The sequence below is a fragment of the Ostrinia nubilalis genome, chromosome 12 (genome assembly GCF_963855985.1).
Source record: "Ostrinia nubilalis chromosome 12, ilOstNubi1.1, whole genome shotgun sequence".
NCBI lineage: Eukaryota > Metazoa > Arthropoda > Insecta > Lepidoptera > Crambidae > Ostrinia > Ostrinia nubilalis.
The window spans coordinates 10,673,671-10,686,395 of record NC_087099.1 but is presented as its reverse complement, the minus strand read 5'-3'; the positions used below and the strand labels follow the sequence as shown (position 1 = coordinate 10,686,395).

The 12,725-nt window shown below is 37.6% G+C and overlaps 1 protein-coding gene across 2 annotated transcripts in view; it reads right to left on the bottom strand.

Moving 5' to 3' along the window:
* Window positions 1–12,725, bottom strand: part of LOC135076927 (homeotic protein antennapedia-like) — a 211,692-nt gene that overhangs the window by 115,873 nt on the left and 83,094 nt on the right. The window lies entirely within an intron of this gene.

The following is a 12,725-nucleotide window of genomic DNA, read 5'->3' as shown; positions in this document are numbered from 1 at the left end:
AATGTCTTTGCCTTACCCGCGCTCAACGTCGTCCGTATTTAAAAGCGCACAGTTTCGTGCACAGTTTTGCTCCTTTTGCCCCTTTTTATTTACTGTTACTGTACTGTTATGCAACTGTATAATGCTTTGGTTACTTTTCAGCGACAATTTATGGGTGTCGTCTTTTGTCTTTATTTTACTGGCTCGAGAACATGTTTGTTCGAGTTTTGTTTTGTGAATATTTCTGAATTGCACTCCATGACAAATTGGCTTTTAAAATGCAGCATACTTTCATCTCAAGAATTGTACGCGCTGATTTGTTTTCGTACAGTAATTTTTGATGCGCTCGCGTATAAATGCATACTAATGTCGAAAAAAATCCTTTATTAAATCAAAGTAATCATACGATGTTACCTTAACGACCGCTGTTATGAATGTCGATTCATATCTTGATTAAGTTTACAACGGCTGTTAAATTAATTAGACACTTAAAAGCAGTTAGAGCATGTTCTTTATTCAGCAAAAGTTTGCGGTGATACAGTTTCTGTTCACCTCTTGACATAATTATTTATGGAAATGTAAGATTGCGATAAAGACCATAAATCTTGTTCCAAATGATTTATGGTATGTAAACAAAAAAATAAGAATATAAATAGGGTACTAACGCAGTTATGATTATGAGTTTCGAGCAAAATAATTACGAAAATTTTAAATATTAAAGAGAGACACTTATATTTGCAAATCAGTCAAGTATGTGACTGTTTTTCAAAAAGATATCGATCGAAATCTCGTAAAACCAAAGGAAGTTAATTTCGCAGTTATAAACCGGGTTAGCCGTTGATAAATATTCACGAATCGTTCTGTCTACGTTTGGGCTAGTACCAACAGGCCACCCACCAGCAGAGCCTTGCCTACATACCAGGTTTATTGTGAGTCTGTCGAAGAATAATAATGTTCCACCTATGAGCTCAAAGGCCACACGGACAATAGAAACTCTTATTGCTTTTTATCCTTTCTAGTATGTGACGTAATCGCGCTAAGATTTCTAGAAATTTTAAAAATAGCCCATGGCGTCAGCTCAACGCATGCGCTAGCGGATCGCGACTAAACGCGTTGCCTAGTATAGACAAAATCGCATTAATGCTATTAAAAACGCATAACAATTAAAGATGACCAAAGGAATAAATCGTTTGAACGGCCACTAGTTTAATTCAATCTGATGTAATAAACAAATGAGCAGTTAGTGTCATTTGTTTCGCGGTGCTAAAATAACATCGTTTATTAATATTTATGGTAGATGGGACTGCAGCATTAGTAATACAGGCAGGTGCTCCCTCGCATTACTATTGCCACTATTTGATCACTTCGTCAATACATCTTTCGCGGTCATTAATTTCGATCGAGCTTTGACAGCGCTGCCCATTTGTCAGCGGGGCATTCTTCAGTTCTTCATAGCAATAAGGTCCACATTTGTGTTTCGTACTGATAAAGGGTGTGTGCGATGTGACAGAGCCCATCTAAATATTTTGCAAGTGGATTTGACCTGTTTAACATAAGACCTAGTCTATCTGCTTGATATTCCCGACAGGCCGTGTTTATTTCCCGCTCCAAAAGAAAGTCCTTCTGCATACCATAGTAATATATTCGTCCGCCAAACGATACGTTGTTTTCGCTATAAATTAGACAATTAGGAGTCGGTGTGTGCTGCTAAATCTATTCAATTAAAGCTGAGTGTGCACTGGTCACCTACCGCGGCGATTTTTTAATCGTATGTATGCGGCGTGCGATCCGCGTAGGCATTTCGCATATTGATGCGTTCGACAAATTGATGAAAAAACATGGACGCGTGTCTGCACAGGAGCCGGCAGTGACGCTGCTTTTGAAATAATTGCGAAGCCCCATGAATAATTATTGCTGTTTTATTTGTACCAGTAAATTGTTGATGAGGGAACGAATTTCAAATTTGCTAATATGCCGTGCAAAAAATGAATTGCTTTAAAATTGCTCTCCGTTTAGTTCTGTTGTTATTGGATTATGTCACTGGAATTATTAATTAGTTATGAGTTTTTAGTGGTCGTTCAAATTGTTCGGTAGTTAATTGTAGTTTATTGGTGTTGATATTTTATTCATTTAATTTTAATTTAATGATTTACAATTACAAGGACTTTGGCAAAGGTATGTAAGCTAGCAGGTCGGCAAGCAATCTATAAACAGGCAATCCGTTTTATTTTCTACATCGTTGAATAGACTGTATCAAAAATTTAAAATAATCGAGAAATGTAATTCAGAGGTCACTTCTTCAAATCCGTGACACCCTCCAGCCATACGACGGTTTTTTGTAATGGCAACACCAATCCATATTAATCCGAGCTTTTTTTGTAACGGCAACATTGTAACGATGTAGAGCCACTCGTAGCTCGCTGCCAATAATAAACCCTGTGTGATTTAAGGTGTTTTGTCTATGGTCCGCGTCGGGCGCGCGGCGAAGCGCGAACCGCCGGCCGATTGACGCTGATCTATCGGACGGGGCACAATCTGGATTTATGGCACGTTTCTGTGCCATTTGGAACACGATAGAGACGTTTTTGAATTGGATATTGGTTGTGGGTACAAAATTAAGAGCAAAAAGTATACGAAGAAAAGGAAAATGTGTACTACTTACCTATTTATACATGGACTGTTTCAAATAGGTAATAGAAGCAGTGGTCAATAATAAAATATGTTGACCACTGAAGAGATCGGAGACTGAAAATACTTAGACATTTGTGGGAAACTAATGAAAGTAAAAACGTTTAAATTAGCTGTTTTATGCTGACGCGACTATCACTCGTAACTTTGCGTTATTATTTCTTCCTCGCACTCCTTCTATACAAATAAATTAGCGGTTCACTCGGCCGCTAAAAACTTGTTGTTTAATATTGCAAAGAAAATTACGTCAAAAAAGGATCATCCTATTTGGGAATTTCAACAGGACCTGTGTCACTTAATGCTTTTGTGGTTTTTGGTAGGTATATGCAGGTCCCATATAGTCGTGGACTAGAATTCCAGACAGTTTACTTTTTCAATTGAAAAATCTTGTTTTAGATGTTTAGCACTTAAATCCCAATAACCATAAATAAATTTGTATTTTTACATTCTATGCTCAAATTATGAGCCGAAGCAAAATAGATTGCGGATGCGTTATAAATCGCGAGCCCGTCCGATAGATCAACATCCATCGGCGCCCAATTCGCGCTTCGCCGCGCTTCTAACTTTAGACGTCTGAATATTAGAGGAAACAGTGCACACTGATCGATTTGATACTCACATGTAGGGCAAAAAAAGAATGAGACATGTATAGGCTCCTTAAGAGCATTTGACGATATGTGAGTACTAATTTAATTAGTCTACACAAATAAAGATAATTTTGATTTTGACCTCTTAACCGTTTAATTATCTTTTGAAATGGTATACGAGTACTAGACAGGATTATGCAGATAATGATGGAAATGCTTTTGGACAAAGACATGTAATTCGACCGAATGTCAAAAGAACTTTAGAGTATCCGAACTACTTAAAAATGACCCTGTGCTGGACTGATTTGAAAATGGGATGAGCATCATCATCATCATCATCATCATCGTTTCAGCCACAGGACGTCCACTGCTGAACTTAGGCCTCCCCCAATGACTTCCACATCCCACAGTTGGTAGCGGCCTGCATCCAGCGCTTTCCTGCTACCTTTATCAGGTCGTCGGTCCACCTGATCGGTCGGTTGGGATGAGCATTAGTGAAGATTATGACAAGAAAAATTTACCCATAGGCCAAGGTAAATTAAACTTTGAACGTGGAGAAGTCACTAAGTAGTCAAGCTAAAACAATTTTTTTGTACGATGAAAACCTAAAATAACTGAAAGTAGAGTTACCTTCTTCACCGTTTGAAAAGTAAAGAGTAGGAAAAGGATGAAACTCAATGATTTGACATTCTTATATAGGTCCCTCTTTCTAGATCAAAATAAAGCTTACACCCAAAAATTACCCCAAATGGGGACAAGAGAGTTAGCTCTCACTCAGGGATGACAAATGAATGATAACGCCAAGTCGTAACGACTTTTTCAGTGTCAACAGTCGCAATCTTAGACATAAATCGCGATATCTCTTATGTAATTACTCAGATAGTGCTATCAGTGGCAACCAGCTGACCAGGCGACTATTTATCAGGTATAATAGACACGGCTAATTGTGTACAGACAGATTAGCAATTCATGCGTTTCATTTACACGAAACGTCGAGGTGCGATTTATGTTTCTACTTACACTTGGTATGCCTAAGTTGATTTATATAATATGGTGTTTGAAAAAAATAGGATGTAATTAATTACATTTTAATTTTTATCATCAGTTCATTGAGTCTCCGCTGCAGAAGTACGAGCCAACAATAGGCGTCCAAGTTGCTGTCTTTAACTTTTACAAATAACGCGCTTTAATATTTTTTACGACTTAAAAGTTACAACAAAAGTTATTAATTATTGTTTGATTGTTTTTCCAACGGCTTTTCTGCTTTCTGGTACACAAATTTCTACAAAAAACTGTACCATGCAAGGAACATTTTATAGGCAGGTGTCGGAGATTATTTATTATACTTTCCATAAATAAGCAATGAAATGTGTTAAATAGTTCAGTCTTTGAACTTCAAGGGATAGAAATATCAGTGACTAGCTTTCCGCCCGCGGCTTCGCCCGCGTGGAATTTTGTCTGTCACAGAAAAACTTTATCGCGCGCGTCCCTGTTTCAAAAACCGGGATAAAAACTATCCTATGTTCTTTCCCGGGACTCAAACTATCTCTATGCCAAATTTCATCAAAATCGGTTGCGAGGTTTAAGCGGGAAAGCGTAACAGACAGACAGACAGACAGAGTTACTTTCGCATTTATAATATTAGTTGGGATTACAGAGTTATTCCACGAAATTATGGCTTTATTATTTTTATAGCCATGTATGTGGTTGTATGTCAGGACCATAAAATCGGCAGGTGGGATGTTATAGACCATTTACAAGTAACTAACGGCACTATGTGCTAATGGACCATAATATAATAAACATTGGTAAGTGGTGCAATTTAATTGTTAAGTACATATTAATAATAAAGGATTTTTTAAAACAATTGGCTCTTCTTTCAGTAACATTGAGAAAAGAAATATATTGTTTCATAGAAAATGTTGTTATAGAGTTAGGCCTGGTTTCCACTAAAGTAGAGCAGAGCGGAAATGTGTCGCGTGTACAAATTTTTCTATAGAATTTGGCGGCGGCGTGGCGCCGAGAGGAGAATCAAATCAAAACAAATCAAATCAAATTTCTTTATTTGCGTAATTCCAGATACATAAGAAGTGGAAATAATGAAATCTGATTACTTTAAAAACATTTCTCCGCTCCGCCTTAGTGGAAACGGGGCCTTAATCAAAATAAACTTTTCTGTACCACATTACATGTACAGAAAAGCTGTTTTATTCTCTAGAATTTTTTGCAAGGCTTTCCAACCACACTAACTTGTCCCAACTTCTAAGAAATGACGTCTCTCGCCCCTGGCATCAAACAATTTTGTTCCACGAAAATTCCCACAATGTGCACCCAGCCTTTCGATTTAGACCAATCCAACGCAGACTCCGGTTTAAATGTTAATCACCAAGTGGCGAAATTATTAATTGCACGCAGACGTCACGGGGACGTTACGTATGCAGATTGCTATGCTAACGAATGATTAAATATGGATGGCTGCGTGGTGCTATTGGGCGGGATTGGGCTTTGGATTGTTTGGATGGATTAAAATATATAAAAGGTATTGTGCCTTTATGAAGATACACCGATGGGCATGGGTATACAAGTTCGGCTATAACAAAAATCATAATTAGATATATTAGACTTAGAACTGACGGCCGATGGGGCAGCAAGTTTCGGGAGTGGAGGCCACGTATCTACTGGAAAAAGCAGCGTGGGTCATCCACCCACAAGATGGACCGACGACTTCATAAAGGTAGCAGGAAGGCGCAGGATGCAGGCCGCTACCAACCGGGCGATGTAGAAATCATTGGGGGAGGCCTACGTTCAGCAGTGGACGCCCTGTGACTGAAATTATGATGATTTCATCCTTATTTTAGACTTAAATAAAATATGTAGCCTGTCAACTATCTGAAATTGTTAAATCGCTAAATGTACCCGTTACGTTTTTAATAACAGAAGAGTTTTTAAATATTATGACTAACGATGAGAAATATAATAAAATATTTTCCATTTAAGCATGAATTAATTAATCATTAATCGAGTATGAAATGATATGTAATCTTGACAAGAATCAACTGTTTACACCTCTTATCTTTTACAAAGGTTTTGACTTGGTAATCTTTATTTTAATAAGGATTTTAGAATTTAAAAAGCCTTCATATAAAACCCGCAAAAATACAGAACGTAGGGGACAGGTGGCGAAAACAGACATAGTGACTTGTGACATTCATCAAAACAAATTGATACTTTTTGTTCTGTATAATTATCTTGTTGAACTAAAACAAAGCACTAAGTCTAGTCAAGCCATTTACTTTTTCAAGGTTGAAATGGTGGGCAGAAAAATAGGAACCAACTTTTAATTTACAATTCCGTGAAAAAAAAAAATTCAGGTTAGTTCTAAGTAGCCCTGTATATTTAAACCATAGCCACTAATACTTGCTGTTGCTTTCGAGAGTAAATTCAATAAAATAATTTCCATCTAACATTTACATAGCTACACGATTTGGAATACACGAAATCGTGACCTTTCTATACCAAGTTCCAATGATAATTGAAACAAAAGATAGAATGTAATGGAAGGAGCCTTTCGCTATATTAATGTTTTATTAGAAAAGCAAAATCTATAATTCAGTTTAATACGAGATTTAGGTGAATGAAACAAAATTTTAGAGTAGGTAAGTATTGAGTAAAATGAACATTTTTGTAGTCGTTTGCGAGCATCCGATGGTAAGTGGTATATTATAGTCTTGAACGCAATGGGCGCCAGATTTAACTCCTGGCTGTCCTTTCGGTGAAACGACTGCTTAATTTGCCTTAACTCATGCTCGATTACATCCTATAGAAACTGTTGTAAGTATTGAATTATTTATTGTAGAAAAGTGGTGTCACTAAATACTTACTTTTAAAATGACTGTATCTAAAAATTTGCTTGAGATAACACTACTATAAAAATACATACCAGCACATCACAAGTCTGCTTTCTTGTACTAGTATTATCTATTCTGTGCTTTCAATGAAAGCCCTTCATTTTAATTTTTTATAGCTTGTAGACACCAAACTCATAAAACCTAAACAATAAGAACACGTGCCCATACCATTTGAATTGGGCACACGTACGGATTCTGACATTTGGACATAATATGGGATTCAGGTGGGTTATTTATTGCTTGTCACTGTCAAAGTGGCCCGATCCGCTCGCGAGATAAATAAATAATTAAATAACTGTAAAGTTAACTTAAGGCTCATTATCTCGTACGACTACGATCCTTAAATACTAATCTATGCATAAAATTAAATTCGATATTTGGTTGGTTCAAATGTTAAAATGTAACTTCTTTTCCCTAACCTTTTTCCCATTATTTAAGGTCGGCCTCCTTAGTTCTGTTAAAATTTAACTAATCACAGATTAAGGCTGGATTGCAACATCTTACTTTGACTTCAACAAACGTCAAAAATCTGTTGTTAAATTCCATACAAAATACACCGGTTATCGTTATAGTTACGGTTAAAGTTAGGTAGAGCAACTCAGCATAAAACTATGCATCAGTTTCAGCTTCGTTTCACGTCCCTAAGTCAGTGTTTGTAGCAATGACTGTTAAAATTATGCGAGTCACGGCTGGAATTAGATGCAAAAATATTCTAAATGGAATATCAAATTAATTTCGCATTGTATTTTTAAGAGATCACTCTTACATTCTTGGAAATGTATATATGGATGAACCAAAGAAACTTTGTCCTTCAAAAGTAAAGCAATTAATATTTTTGGCAATATAGTGTGACTTCAAACGCGTATTCTTAACGCTTAAAAACACAAACGGCATCTGAATTATACATTATTCGGCCTGTAGTCTGCTTATTTATTGTCTTCTAACATTATAAATCATTTGTTTGCAGAAATCTCAAAAAATATAGGTATACAATAACCTTTACGACTTTCATTTTCTTTTGTCTCTGAAATCGCAGTCATCTACGTCAACGTTTTCTTTCTTCTCTAAGCCGAAGTTGCAGTCTTACCTTTATCGTAAATATAACCTTAACCGGTGTTTTTTGTATGGCTGTATGGGGTTCGACAGACTTTTGAATTGTTTTAGTTAATGTAAAATGGCACATCCGAGCCTTACGCCCGTATTCACAAACATTACTATGAGATCTCACAGTGCGCGTGGACGCACAGGGTAACACATGAACTAATTGTACCTAATTGTACCTTGTGTGTTCCTTTTCTTCTGTTATGTTATTTGTTTGGTGTGCAATAAAGTGTATTTATTATTATTCCTTTATTCATCTTACTTTCTTATTTTTAATTTTTTCTTTTTACAATGTAATTATTATCAAAAAAAAATACATTATAAAAACAAAAATCTTAAAAATAGTTAACCCGCTGGCAGCGGAGCAGGGCCCAGGCTACCGGTGGTCAGGGTCACAGGCTGAGGAACCTCCGGACAATGCGTGCCGTGCTGAGGATCACCGCCTTTTGAATCTGACCCTTGAGCCAACCATCTAGCGAGAGCTTCTTTAGATGTTGGTCGAAGCTCTTCGCTATTAGCCCGTTTGCCGAGACAACTATCGGGACAATGATCGTCGAGTCAACATCCCACATGGCGGTCACCTCGTGGGCCAAGTCAAGGTATTTGCTTTGTTTTTCCTTTTCGGCCTTCACGAGGTTTTCGTCATGCGGGATGGTGATGTCAACGAGCACTGCCCGACGTTGGGATCGATCAACCACCACAATATCAGGTTTATTACAGACAATAGTCCTGTCTGTGATGATAGACCGATCCCAATAGAGCAATGCATGACCATTTTCAAGAACTGGCACCGGCTGGTACTGGTAATATGGCGTCTCAGATTCAAGAAGGCCGTACTGAAGAGCAAGTTGCTGGTGGATGATTCTGGCTACTAGGTTATGCCTGTGCAAATACTCACCGTTAGCAAGATGCGAACAACCAGAAATTATATGCCTGAGTGACTCTCCGGGACGGTGGCATGCTCGACAAATGTCGACCGTACCGTCTTTCAGGATATATTTTCGATAGTTGTTCGTCATCATTACCTCGTCAGCAATTGCACATTATTATTATTATTATTATGAACCAATCACAGAGCTCTATTCAACGCTGTGCGTTTGATTTGCTTCTTCACTTAAGCAAGCACCGTTTGTGAATACGGGTGTTAGTATACATTTCTTCTGCGGAAGTCTGACGTTTACCATCGAATACAAATACATATTATAACCTGTTTCCATGCATTATTTTAGTACTCAATATGACCCCAGCAAAGGTCTAAAGCCCGAGAATGTCCATTCTTATACTTCCGGGAAGCTCATCGGTGTCGCCACCGTAGGGCCAGTATTAACATTCACCATTGATCCGTTTTATCACGTATCGAATAGAATAGAGTCATAATATTTTATGATCCCTTGTGCGCCATACTCGTCGGGTTCGGTGTTCGAATTCTAAATTAACACTATTGGTCTAATCGGGTGTCGATTCTAGTACTGATTTGGACTGTAAACAAACACTTTCGTATGGCGCGACGCGTATGTGACTCAGCTCTGCGTAATTTAGTAGAACGTTCTGAAAAGTGTTAAAATCATGACATGTAGTGATTATGAAGTATTAGACTTCAAGCTACTAGCAAATAGAAATAATAAGGGAATGAATGTTTGTAATATTTAAGTTGAGAACATTAATTCTCGCATCCTTCAAGGAGTGCCGAAGCCTGAACGTAGTTTCTGTGCTTACTTCAGTTTATTCTGCATTTGTATGCTTGTTCGTTCGTTTGTTCGTTTCAGCCAAATGACGTCCACTGCTGGACAAAGGCCCCCTCCAAGGTTTTCCACAATGAGCGGTCCTGCGCTGCCCGCGTTGCTTGTACTTTTCAGTTTTCTCAATATCTTCATTTGATCAACCGGATCTTATTTATTATAATCTATTATGTGTTTTTGGAATAACTTTAACTGCCTTTTGTCTTACAAAATAATAATAACATGATTTTAAACCTCCTATTGCGGGGCAGCGGTTTTAATTAAAACTTATCTGCCGATAGCTGCGCCCGCGCCGCCTCACCGATGCATAATGCTCGCGTGTTACACCAATTTAGGGTTGCCATCTTTAAAATTTGGCAACCAGGACAATACGGGGATATGTCAACAGGTTTTTATAAAACTTAGACGCATCGCCCGGCATTGGCCCAAGACTATGTTAACAGCATTGTTGTGTTCCGGCAGTTAGAGGTAATAGCCAGTTCCTCTGTGGTTGAGGATTCCGGGTGAAGCTCGCTTCCACCTTCGGCCTAATCATCACTTACCATCAGGTGAGATACAAGCCAAGAGCTTCCTCGTTGTAGATAAAAAGAAATCTTTTTTTTAACAAATAAAACCCCGCTCGGACTCTTCCCGGACGCCCTCTAAATAGAACTCGGACGGATGGCAACCCTACACCAAATGCTTATTTGCTGTATTGTTTATTGGGGTGGTCAGCAGAAAAACGTTTCAGGATATCTGTAATGTGTACGTCTTGTTAGGATTGATTGATGACAGTCGAAAATTGTGTATTGTTGAGTTGAGTTATTGTTTTATTATGGGCCACAATTACGCGCGCGTGAAAATCGTTTTTCAGTAGATCGTTCAGCCAACCAAGACCACGTTCAGTATAGAGGTCAAGAGCGTTCTAAGGATCAACATTTGATATGAACTTAAGTTATTATGTTTAAAATTAATGAATTTTAAAACAATGGGAATTAAAAAAACTATGACACTGAATACTAAGTTTCAAACAAGTTCCAAAGGTGAAAACTTTGTAGCAACAAACATAATGATATTCTGTACAAATAATTTACGTAACTAAATTTTATTGACTTTTTTACGTTTTTACCAGGTAGCGAATGCAGAAGCCACCGAGAGAAGAACTGGCGATCATTATAGGACCTTATTACAAAAAAGTTAAACCCGAGACGAACTCTGGTTTAAAATGACATTTCCATACAAAATGTCAATTTAAACCAGGGTTCAAACTGAGTCTAACTTTTTGTAATAAGGGGGCTGTGTTTACGCATGTCTTCTGTAATGGGCACTGCGATGATTAACACCTAAAAGGGACTCCTGGATCAGTTTAAGTGTATGAGGGTAGCAGAGGACCTAGCTTCTTCAGCGCCAATCAGCCGATTCCTCAGTTTTTCTGCCAACGCTACCCTGGATTAGAACGTCGCCAGGGAGCTGGCAGGCACTTGCATATGTTCAAGTGATTTTTCACGGGTACGGAACCGTGTACAAAGGGCACGCAGCCGGTGTCGCAATCACGATCCTCGATCACGACTGCTCCTCTAGTATTTATTTAACATTATCACCGCTCAAACAGCCACCATTCTCGACCTTACCACCTTCAACTTAAGACGTATTATCATGGCCAGAACTTACAACCCTATATTTGCCAGGACTCTACAGTTGTAATACCACAAAATGAACTCTATTTTAAAGGGAATAAGACGATGCTGCGTGAAAAGGTAAGCTTGCCTGATAGCAAAATGTCTCTAGACCGTGTCGCTACTAGCCTTAAATGCATTAAGTTTGTTCTAAAGATAATAATCGTTGCGAATGCTTTGTTTCAAAGATAGAGTTGTTGTCGGTGATTTATTTTTGGTCAACTTTTGTCGGACTTAATACTGGTTGGAACAATGCAAATTATTATTTATCTATGCGCCGTAATCGTTAACAATTCTAAATTATAATGTCTGAGACGTACACTGAATATTGATAGATATTATTTTAGAACACATCCTATTATTAGAAATAAGAAAACATGAACCCAAGCCAACTAACTTATTTACTTGTAATCATTCTAATTAGATTTACGCTTACCTACAAAGTAGGAAATAAAAAATTAACAAATAAATTAATATCGAAGAGCAATAAATTGCTGTTATCAGAGTATAACGGTAGTGTTGAAAAAGTGAAAATTACGACGTGGGGCCCCCGAATTCCGATGAAAATAGAAAAATAAACCAACCAACTTTCCCTTCAGTCGGAAAAATATCAGAAACATTCACCTAACCTGGTTTATTAAAATAATTTCGGAGAAGTGCGTGAGCCCCCTTAAACTGTCTTTAGACACGCAAAGCTCTGAAAACCAAACCAAGGTTACATCTGACCAAATCAAAAATTTCCTGACTTCGACTCTACAACTAACATAATAAGGGTCAGTTCAGTCATTGTGGTTTTTTTTCAGCAGCAAACGAATTTTGGTAAAAGCAGACGCATTTTGGGAACCTAATCAGTAGTTGAACCTGTCTCTCTGACTTATTGCTTCTCTACATTCATAAACATAGATTAGGATTACTTATGTTTAGGCAGCACGAAAAAACTAATTAAGCTTCGAAATAAATCAAGCGGTTGGAATTTGACGTTTTCGGGTTGAAAAGAAATGTCGAAACTCTACATTTATAATACTGAAAATCTATATCAGAGTTAGACACAAAAAAAACTTTTCGTAT